Raw genomic sequence first — 11,440 nt, 5'->3', positions numbered from 1 at the left:
CCCCCTGGTTTCTACTTCATGGTACATGATTACCCCATGAGGGGTATCCATGGGTCCCTCCCCCATTTTCAGCTCCTTTCTGTGTATTGTCTTCTCCTGTTAGATTGTAAGCTCCTTAAGGGCAAGGACTGCCTTTCATAGTACTTGGCACACAGTAGGTGCTTAATAAATGTTTATTTAATTGAATTAAAAACCCTCCCAGTGCTTAACCTGTTCTAATTACCTATACCTCTATAATTGAACTGCAGCATGTGGGTTAAAAGCCAGAGACAGGAGGAAGCTAGATTGAATTGTGTACTAAAGTGTCAGACTTTCCTACTTGATCACTTAACTGGTTATATATTCTCAGAGCAGCAGTGGGCTCATGGAGTAGGGTGTAGAGAGGGGAATCTCTAACTGAGTCAAATATTTGGGTCAATATAGAGTCAAGTAGTCCTGTGTTCATATCTAGCTTCATACAACTACTTATGAGGTACTGGGCAACTCACTTAATATCTATCTGTCTCAGTTTCCTCCATAAAATGATGAAACTAACAGCATCTAATTTTCTGAGTTGTAAATATTAAAGTAGATAATATTTATAAAACATTTTGCAAACCTTAAAGATACATATCTATCTACATACATACATATTTATATCTACATATAGATATATCTATATAAAAGCCTATCTTTGTCTGTCTGTCTGTCTATCTATCTTCTAATCCCAGTGCTTGTATAGACCAAAGATTTCAAGAAACTTGTTCTGGAATGAGTTAAATAAAGAGAAGAGTTCCTATCTATGGGGAAAGTAAAATTTAAAGACCCAAATATTTGAATCAGTTAGAGATTCTCCTCTCTGCACCTTACTCTGTGATCCCACTTCTTCTCTGAGGATATATAACCAGTTAAGTGATCAAATAGGAAAGCCATTCTCAGTGAGCTCTACAAAGTGTATGACCATAAATAGGGTATCTTTTTTTTTTTATGGCACAAGGATTATATTCATAGTTAGTGCTTTCATGTCCCCTAACCACTATAATCCCCAGTTTCCTCTTAATTTATAAAATAATGGGATTGCAATAGATGTTATCTGTAGGGCCTCAGTGTATAATTATTTTAAAACTTCATGATTACCTTTTATATTGTAAGGATTAATTTGCAAATTATACTGAAATTTCAAACTAATATTGAAACAAAAAAATGCCAACACACACGTGTAATATATGTATGTACATGTGTGACCACTTTTAAGAAGATAATCTCAAGTTTTTATATCTCTTCCATCTCTAATGTGTTACCTCTGCATGGAAGTCATTCCACTTTCTCCAAGTAGCTTTCTTTCTTTCCTTCTTTTTGAAGCTGTGATTAAGAACTAATTTATTTAGATCATCCTTTGATTAGTTGAATGAGTTTGCTTCTTGTTATAATTAATTTTCAGACATTTTAATTGATTGTACCTGCACTATATTTAATGTGCTTTGATAGATTAGAATGAACCTTGCCTGTAGAAATATACATAAATATTCTTACTTAATATGCCTTAAATTGGCCCATGTGGATTGATTATTTCTTTTGATGATGGCAGATGAAAATATTGAAATAAAACATTTCTGGGTTTTGTCTAAGAAATATCTGTCACTTAAAGGAAGTTGTCCCAACTCATATTCCTAAATAATAATTAGAACATATATTTATTTTCTTCCAAATCTTATTATCTGTCAAACTTCAATTTCTTTGAAGGCAAAGACCATGTCTTAATTACCTGTATATAATTCTTAGCACTTAACACAATGCCTTTCACATAGTATTTGGTTTAGAGAGTTTATTGAATGTGAGAAGGGAGGAAAGGATGACTGCCTTCCCTCCCTACTGGGTTGTTAGTTTCTTAAGCATCAAATTTATCTTTTTATCTCTTCTTAGAATAATGATTTGTACATCATAGCACCTTAATAATTAAGTTCTGGCATAAATTAAGAGAAACTAACCTCAAAAAATCAAATCAAATATAATTTTAGTAGAAAACCTTCAAATTCAGTTCAAAGTGAAAAAGAATCTAAGTTCAAATTCAGATTTTGATATTTAATTAGCTGTATAACTAAGGGAAAATCATTTTTAAATATCAGTTCCTTGTCTCTGAAATGGGGATCATCAGGTTTGTACTATTTACCTCACAATATGGTTATTAGGAACATAGGAGATAATGCTTATAAAGCATTTTCTAAGCCTTAAAGCACTATGTTAATGTTAATTGTCTCCAAGTAGAATTTATGATATTGGTGGAAAACTTCCAGTTTTCATTTTCTTTCAAGACCATTTTGCTGCTAATCATCTTGTGAAAAAACACAGGGTTTAAGCAGCTCACTATATGTCATGACCATTTTTTCTAGCTCAGAGTCATGTGAAAATCCACTTTTTTTTCTTTTTAAAGCTAATTTTCAAGGCAAAAGTAGTTTACTCAAGGAACATACATATAATGAACCTATTTTCAAATAATATGTGTGTATATCATTACCTTAATCCCTAATCCAAATGTTTTATTTCTTTTAAGAGTACTACCATCCTTTGAGGCATCCAGGTTTGTTACCTTGGAGTCTCCTTCATTTTTCATATCCAATTAATTACCAAGTCTTATTGATTGTACCTCTATACTATCCCTCTAATATGCATTGTCTTTCATCCATCCTCAGTACTATTCTGTTAGTTCCTGCCTCATCATGTTTTGCTTGTACTATTGTAAATGTCTTTTTAATTCTCTCCATGCATCTAGTCTCTCCTCTTTCCATTTAACTTTCATATAGCTGGTAAAGTAGGATAAAGTACAGGCATAACTATTTTCTTCAGTTTCCCTGATTGTTTCCCTACTACTGCTCAGATGTGAAAATGACAAAGCAAATAAACCAAAAAGAAAAATCAGCTGGTCATTTCAATTCCTGCAGCATTGAATTCAATACTACCTTTCCAGTCTAATTTCATATTGTTCCTCTTTATATAGTATATATACATGCCAACTAAAGTGAATCAGAAGATATTTCTTGAAGTAATATTTCCTGACTGAAACTGAAATTTTAATAAATAAATTTATTAAGCAATAAATCTGTTCGATGTTCTCAGAATCCAAAATTAAACATTGTCTGCCCTCCTTGTGCGGGAGAGCTTTGTCTCTTCCCTGCCTTCAAGATACTTCTATTCTAATATAAGTGGTTGGGATGAGGAAGGATGCAGTATGCTATACAAAGAAGAGTAAAAGTTACTTGAAAAGGGAGAAAAATGACAAATGTGGAGATCAAGGAAGACAATGTAGGAATTGGCAATTCACTGAGACTTGAAGTGAGTGACTTATTCTAAGCCATTTTCATGGAGGAGTAGAGTGTATTTCAGTCATAAGGCACAAGCCATATGAAGGAATGAAGATAGGTGGTAGAATGTTAACTTCATAGTAATTCATAGCTCAGATTGGTTGGAATGTAGATTGAATAAACGGATCTCAAAACACAGGTTAAAGGGAAGAAATGAGGAAATATCACAATGTCAGTGCAATATTTATTCCTTTCATCAAATCCCATTTTCAATTGAAGGATGATGAGTTTATCATGAAGATCTGAGAAACAGCATAACTCCCACCATTATTCTAATAGTTTACATTAGCCCTGGTACAGAAAATCCAGTTGCTTTTTCTTCAATGAGTTTCAAGTCTTGTAAATCCATTTTCCCTAACTTGAAATCCACATTTGATTTCTCATTTTGGCATGAAGTATGATTGTATGCATAGATCTTTGTTGTTGTTGTTGTTGTTCATTCATTCAGTCACATCTGACTTTTTGTGACCCCATGGACCATAACTCACCAGGCCCTTCCGTCCTCTGTCATGTCCCAGAGTCTATCCAAGATCATGCTTATTGCTTCCATGACACAATCTAACCATGTATCCTCTGCTGTTCCCTTCTCCGTTTGCCTTCAATCTTTCCTAACATCAAGGACTTATCCAATGAGTCCTCTCTTTTCATTATGTTACTAAAGTATTAAATTTTCAACATCAATATTCATCCACTGAATAAATTTCTTTAAATATTGACTGATTTGATATTCTTCTTGTAGAAGGGACTCCAAAAGGCTTCTCTGTCATCCCGTATTGAAAATGTTGATTCTGTAGCACTCTGTGACAAAGCAAATAAACCAAAAAGAAAAATCAGCTGGTCATTTCAATTCCTGCAGCATTGAATTCAATACTACCTTTCCAGTCTAATTTCATATTGTTCCTCTTTATATAGTATATATAAAACTGTAGAAAGTTTTCCTTATAATCCAACTTTCATAGTCATATATTACTACTGGAAAAAAAAACAACTGTGATTATATATGGAACTTTATTAGTAAGATGATATCCCTACTTTTTAGTATGTTGTCCAGATTTGCCATAGCTTCCTTTCCAAGGCAGAAACATCTTTTAATTTAATGGCTGCAGTCTCTGACTTTTGAGATCAAGAATATAAAATCTGACAGTGCCATGGTCTTAGGGATTTTTGTTTGTTTGTTTGTTCTAGTGATTTTTTTTTTAATGTTAAGCTTCAAGTTAGCTTTTCCACTGTCCTTTTTCAGTCTAATCAAGACGTTTCTTCATTTTTCTTCACTTTCTGCCATCAAAATTAATTTTCTGCATATCTGAGATTATTGATAATTCTCCTAGCAATCTGAATTCCAGCTTTTGATTTTTTCAACTACACATTTTATGTGATGAATTCTGCATGTTACATAAATAAGGTGATAATATACAGCTTTATCATAGTCCTTTTTCAATTTCAAACTAACTAGTTATTCCATGTTCAGTTCTAAATGTATTGTTCTTGACCCACATACAAATTTTCAGGAGATAAAATTATCTGGCACTCCTATCTCTTTGGGAAATTGCTGCATTTTGTTGGGATGCATGCAATCAACGGCTTTGCTGTAATCAATGAAACAGAAGTAGATTTTTTTTTTTAACACTCTTGCTTTCTTCGCAATCTGGTGAATGTTGACAATTCGGTCTCTAGTTTTTTTGCCTCTTTAAAAACCAGTCTGCTCTTCTGGTAATTCTCAGTAAACATATCACTGAGCCCTACCTTGCAGACTCTTAAGCCAAGTCTTGCTTTCATGTAAAGTGGACGCAATTGTTCAGTAATTTGAACATCCTTTGACATTGCCCTTCTTTAGGATTGGAACCTAAAATTGACCTTTTGCAATCCAGTGGCTATTTGAGAGTTTTCCAATTTTGCTGGTATATTGAGTGTAGCTCTTTACTAGCATCATCTTCTAGGATTTCAATTAAATGAAGCCAAAAATCCATCACCATGACTAACATTTTCTTTGCAATGCTTCCTAAGATTTACTGAACTTCATTCTTAAGTATGTTTGGATCTAGATCAATAACCACACCATCATGGTTATTGGTGTTGTGATCTTTCTTGTATAGGACTTCTGTATATACTTGCCACCTCTTCTTAATCTCTTCTACTTTTGTTAAGTCTCTACCATCTTTTGTCTTTTATCATGCCATTTTTGCATGACACTTTCCCTTGATAACTAATTTTCTTGAAGAGAGCCCTTGTATTTCCCATTCTTTTCTTCTATTTCTTTACATTACTCATTTAAATAAACCTTCTTATCAGACCTTGCAGTTCTCTAGAATTCTGAATTGAGTTGAATACATCTTTCCCATTCTCCTTTCCCTTTCTTTTCATTTCTCAGCTATTTGTAAAATCTCATTAACCAATCATTTTCTTTTCTTGCTTTACTTTTTCATTGGAATTTTGTTGTTGCTGTTACTTCCTCCTATACTTCCACCCATAATTCTTTGTGCACTCTTTCTAGCAGATCTAATCCTTTAAATCTGTTCATCACTTCCACTTCATAATGGGATTTTGCTTAGGTCATACCCATATAGTATGATGGTTTTCCCTACTTTTTTTTTTCAATTCAACTCTGAACTTTGCAATAAGAAGTCCATGATCTGAGTCACAGTCTCCTGTAGATCTTATTTGAACTACAGGGGTGGGAAACTTGTGGTCACAAGGTCACATGTGGCCTTCTAGGTCCTCAAGTATGGCCTCTGACTAAATCACAGAACAACTCCCCTTAATAAAAGGATTTGTTGTATAAAACTTGGACTTAGCCAAAAGGCTACACCCAAAGAAACAGCCACATGTGACCTGGAGGCTGCAGGTTCGCCACCCCTAGATAGAGTTACTCCATCTTGGCTGCAAAGAATGTGATCAATCTGATTTCATAACTGATGATTTGGTGATGCACATGTGAAGAGTTGTGCTTTGATTGTTGAAAGGGTGCTTGCTCTGATCAGCAAGTTACCTTGACAAAACTCTATTAAGGTTCTGCCCTGCTTCATTTTGTACTCCAAGGCCAAACTTACCTGTTGTTCTGACTAACTTTTGATCTCCTATATTAATATTTTAATCTGCAGGAGAGGATTCTGAGAAGATGGCAGAGTAGACCACAAAATTCCAAGCTCTCAAGATTTCCCCCCACAAAAGAGAAAAAAATAGCACCTTTGGGCAAAAAAAGTACAGATTAAAATAAATAAGGATAGGGACACAACAGGGGTCTTCCTGGGACAATTTGAGAAGACCAGAAGAAAAATCCCAGGATGAATTTTGGTCCCTGTGAAAAACAAACACCTCCAGGCTAGTCTCCCATTAACAACAAGGGGTAAGCCCTGGGGATAATTGGGTTGGGAGGCCACCTTGGGCCCAGGTACCCAAAGTTTTAACCCCAGGATAGTAAAGGGAGTTGGACATCTGAGCTTGGGAAGATTGAGGGAATCTCTGCTGAAAGGAATGCCAGACCCAGCTATACTGCAGAGAGTGGTGGGGCAAAAAAGAACCAGCACAAGTCCAGTAAGTACAGAAGCAGTGGGGCAGAACCCCACTGACTGTGGGCACTAATAGTAGGCTGTTAGGTTTGACTTTGGTTCTAGGCTAGAGGGGAGAACTGAAGATCTGAGGCAAGAGGCACCATCCCCCAAGGGATGTCTTTTAGCTTGGTGTTTCAGAATTTGCTATAATATTCTTATGAGTTTTCCTCATAGGATCTCTGTCAAGGGGTGTTTGATGGATTTTTTCTATTTCTACTTCCCTACTAGCCCCCAAGGGCTGGAAGTGATTATAAAAATTAAGCTATTACTACCAAAAAAGCACAGGGAAAAGAGAAATAATTCAACCATACAAAGTCATTATGGGATTAGAGAAGATGGAGGTTCATTTTCAGAGGATATTGAAGCAAAGAAACCCTCTTTTAACACAAAGAGTAATGTCATATGGTTGGTCACCTGCCCCAAAAAAAATCTATAGAAAAACTTTAAAAATCAAATGAGATAGATGGAGGAAAATCTAAAGAAAAAAAATAAGGATAATCCAAGAAAAACAAGAAGATTATGAAAAGAAAGTCAGCCAATTAGAAAAGGAGATCCAGGATCTTAAGGAAGAAAATGATGAATTTACAATTTAAATTGGACAAGGAAATCAAGTGATGTTGTGAGATCAAGAAATAATTAAACGAAGAAAAAGAGAGAAGAGAAAGTGAAACATAAGAAAAACGCCTGATCTAGAGAACAGATCAAGACAAGAAAACAAGAATAATAAGACTATCTGAAAGTTATGTTCAAAAAATAATCTCAATACAATAATATAAGAAATAATTAAATAAATTTTCCTAAAGCATTAGAACAAGGTTAGGGGTGGGGGGGTGGGGACTACTAGAAATAGAAAAAATCCTTCAAGCATTCCCTAACAGAGATCCTATGAAGAAAACTCATAGGAATATTATAGCCAATTATGAAACCCCAAGCTAAAAGACAAAATGTTAAAAGCAACAAGAAAAAATCAAATTAATTATGATGGTGAATCACACAAGAATCTAGCAGCAGAGACACTAAAGCACTGCAGGTCTTGGAACACTATATATCTATATATCTCTATCTCTATATCTCTATCTGTCTATAAGAGCAAAAGAACTAGGGCTCTGGCCAGAAATATCATACCCAGCAAAATTAATCATAATTCTAAATGAAAAAAGTACATTTGATCAACTTATAAGACTCTGTTAAAAACAAATTGAAAATAATAGAAAATTTGACGTATAAGAGCCAAGAGAAACGTAAGGTACATATCAAAGATTGATTACAATGGATTCAATAAGGACAGACCACTTACTTTTTGCATGTATAAAAGGCATCTATGCCTAAGATTGTCATTAATAATTGGGTAGTTCATGAGAAAGACTGGGATAGACCTGAATATGATACGACTTTAAAAAGTAAAACCATAGGTCAAGATGGCAGAGTAGAAACAGGACTTCCGAGGGGATCTGGCTTCCACCTCCCCTAATTCATGTAAAAGGGGACTCTGAACAAACTTTGGAGCTACAGAACCCACAAAATGACACAAAGAAGCTAAACTCCTGCTGCGGACAGCCCGGCAGGCCAGTAGGAATCAGGCAGCCCAGCTCTCTGGGAGCCCAGCCCAGCCCTACACCTAAGGTTTTAGCCCCAGGGTGGGGTCTGACTGACCCCCAGCTGGAGGGATTCCAGATCACCAGCAGCTGTGGCCATTTCCAGACTTATCAACATATGGATACTATGGACAAAGAGAGATGTCAGTGCAGTATGGATTTTGGGATCCAGTAGTTGGGAGTGCCTCAGCCTCTTCCCTCGGGGTGAGAAGTCGACCGAAGAGCCACAGTCATGCAGTGCCCCCCACGGGTAGCTTCAGCTCCTGCCCTGCAGAGTGTAGGGGGACCTATCAACCAGTCTGAGGGGTAATTGTTCTTGCTTTAAACTGCTTGGATCTGGATTGCAGTCTAGGGTGGAGGTCCTGGGGTGTGTGACCAGCTTGCCAGAGCATGTGGAGGCTTCAGAGAGGGCACCACCTTCAGCAGGTGAGAAATCTCCAGTGTTTGGTATGCAGCTCCCCTGTCTGGTAGTACAGTCCTACTGTGACAAAAAGCCCAAAAGTCAAGTAATTGAGTGGCAAAATGAGCAGGCAAAGGAAGCAAACCAAGCAAAGCAATCCAGCATTAGACTCTTATTTTGGGGACAAAAAGGATCAAATCATGGAACAAGAGGAAGACAGTGAAGTCAGAACTCCTGCACCAAAAACTTCCAAGAAAAATATGAGCTGGTTACAGGCCATAGAGGACCTTAAGAAACACATAAAAGAAATGGAGGAAAAATTGGGAAGAGAAATGGGAACAATGCAAAAAAATTATGAGAGTCAACATCCTAACTGAGGAAAATACACCTTAAAAAATAGCCTAAGTAAAATGGCAAAAGAGGTTCAAAAAGGCAATGAGGAGAAGAATGCCTTAAAAAGCTGAATTTGCCAGATGGAAAAAGAATCTCAAAAGCTCACCAAGGAGAATCATTGCTTCAGAATTAGATTGGAGCAAAAGGAACCTAATGACTTTATGAGAAATCAAGATGATGTTAAACAGATCCAAACAAATGAAAGAATAGAAGGCAATGTGAAATATCTCAGGGGAAAAACCACTGACCTGGAAAATAGATCCAGGAGAGATAATTTAAAAATTATTGGGCTACTTGAAAGCCATGATCAAAGTAAGAGCCTAGAAATCATCCTCCAGGAAGTTCTCAAAGAAAACTGCCCTGATGTTTTAGAACCAGAGGGCAAAATAGAGGTTGGAAGAATCTACCAATCACCTCCTGAAAAAGATCCCAAAAAGAAAACTCCTAGGAATATTATAGCCAGGTTCCAGAATTGCCAGATCAAGGAATATTACAAGCAACTAGGAAGAAACAATTTGAATATTGGGGAAACACAATCAGGATAACCCAGAATCTGGCAGCTTCTACACTGAGGGATTGAAGGGCTTGGAATATGATATTCTGGAGGTCAAAGGAGCTGGGATTAAAACCAAGAGTCACCTACCCAGCAAAACTGAGTATCATTTTTCAGGGGAAAATAAGGTCATTCAGTGGAATAGTGGACTTTCAAGCATTCTTGATGAAAAACCAGAGTTGAATACAAAATTTGACATTCATATACAAGAAGCAAGAGAAGCTTGAGAAGGTAAACAGGGAAAATAAATCATAAGCAACTTATCAAAGTTGAACAATTTACATTCCTACATGGAAAAACAATAATTGTAATTGATGAAACTTTTCTCAGTATGAAAATAGTTGAAGGGAATATATATGTATATATATATATATAGGAGGCTATATGGGCATATGAATACATATGTGAATGTGTGTATATATGTTTACAAGTATACATAGATGGCACAGGACCAATTTAATAGGGAGGGATGATACTTAAAAGGTGAAATTAAGCAGTGAGAGTGGAATATAACAAGAGGAGATGGGGAAAGACAGAATGGGGTAAACTATCTCATATAGAAGAGGCAAGGGAAAATGGTAACAATGGAGGGGAAGAACAGGAAGGCAAAAAGTCAAAACCTTATTCTCATTGAATTTGGCTCAGGGAGGGAATGACATACACACTAAATAGAGTTTCTCACTCTACAAGTGAGTAGGGGGAGGGGGATGAGAGGGGGGATGATGGAAGGGAGGGTAGGCTGGGGGGGAGGGAAATTGGAAGCACCCACTTTTTATTTTTTTTGGAAGCACCCACTTTAGAAAAGAGACAGGATCAAAGTAGAGAATAGAATAAGAGGGAGGTGGGATAGGAGGGAGGGAAATATAGTCAGTCTTTTACAATGTATCTACTATCATAATGTTTTGCATAGCTACACATGTGCAACCTATTCTGAATTACTTATCTTCCCAGTAAGGGTGGGTGACAAGGGAGGAAGGGAATGAATCTGGAATTCAAAGTTTTAAAATCAAATGTTTAAAAATATATAAATACAATTATTAATACTATTTTACATGTAATTGGGAAATAAGCTATACAGGCATTGGGGCATAGAGATCCACCTACCCTACTGGAAAAATCAAAGGGGGTATGGGAGATGAAATGGGAGAGAGCAGATTGGAGGAGGAGATATCCTGTGGGATTGCTATTTTGGGGTGGTGGGTAGGGGGAAAATGGGGAAAAAATTTGTAACTCAAAATCTGGCAGAAATGAATGATGTAAAGCAGAAATCAATAAGGCATTTGAAAAAAAAAAAAGTAAAACCATTAAGGAAGAGTGGTTCAGCAAGCACCCTAGCATACCCAGTGTGGCTGCCAACACAGGTTATTAGATCTGCTTTTCTAGAAGAAAGCAACTATAATGGCTTAACAATCTTGCTTTAATCAAACATATATCAAGCCTCCTGCCACAGGCTCCATGTGACCACATTCAGCCTATTAGGGGACAGAGTATATTTTCAAATCAAGGAAGGTTCTCAGAGTCACTTAAGGCTATCAAAGGGCCTAGAGGCAGGGAATATCTTAGATTCCCATTCCCATAACAAAGAGCTAAAAAGAGTAATTATTTTATACAAA

General features: G+C 36.4%; 1 long non-coding RNA gene across 1 annotated transcript in view; it reads right to left on the bottom strand.

The window, feature by feature from the left end:
* Positions 1-3,510: 3,510 nt before the first annotated feature.
* LOC138159634 (uncharacterized) overlaps positions 3,511-11,440 on the bottom strand; it is a 31,255-nt gene continuing 23,325 nt past the window's right edge. The window contains exon 2 of the long non-coding RNA XR_011167930.1: positions 3,511-4,136. This is a non-coding gene — a long non-coding RNA (uncharacterized lncRNA). The remainder of the gene's footprint in view (positions 4,137-11,440) is intronic.

Source organism: Petaurus breviceps, unplaced genomic scaffold (assembly GCF_028583685.1).
Source record: "Petaurus breviceps papuanus isolate PSGF00001 unplaced genomic scaffold, PetGlider_PUasm1.0 176, whole genome shotgun sequence".
In the NCBI taxonomy this organism is placed as follows: domain Eukaryota; kingdom Metazoa; phylum Chordata; class Mammalia; order Diprotodontia; family Petauridae; genus Petaurus; species Petaurus breviceps.
This window is presented reverse-complemented; position numbering and strand designations above follow the sequence as displayed.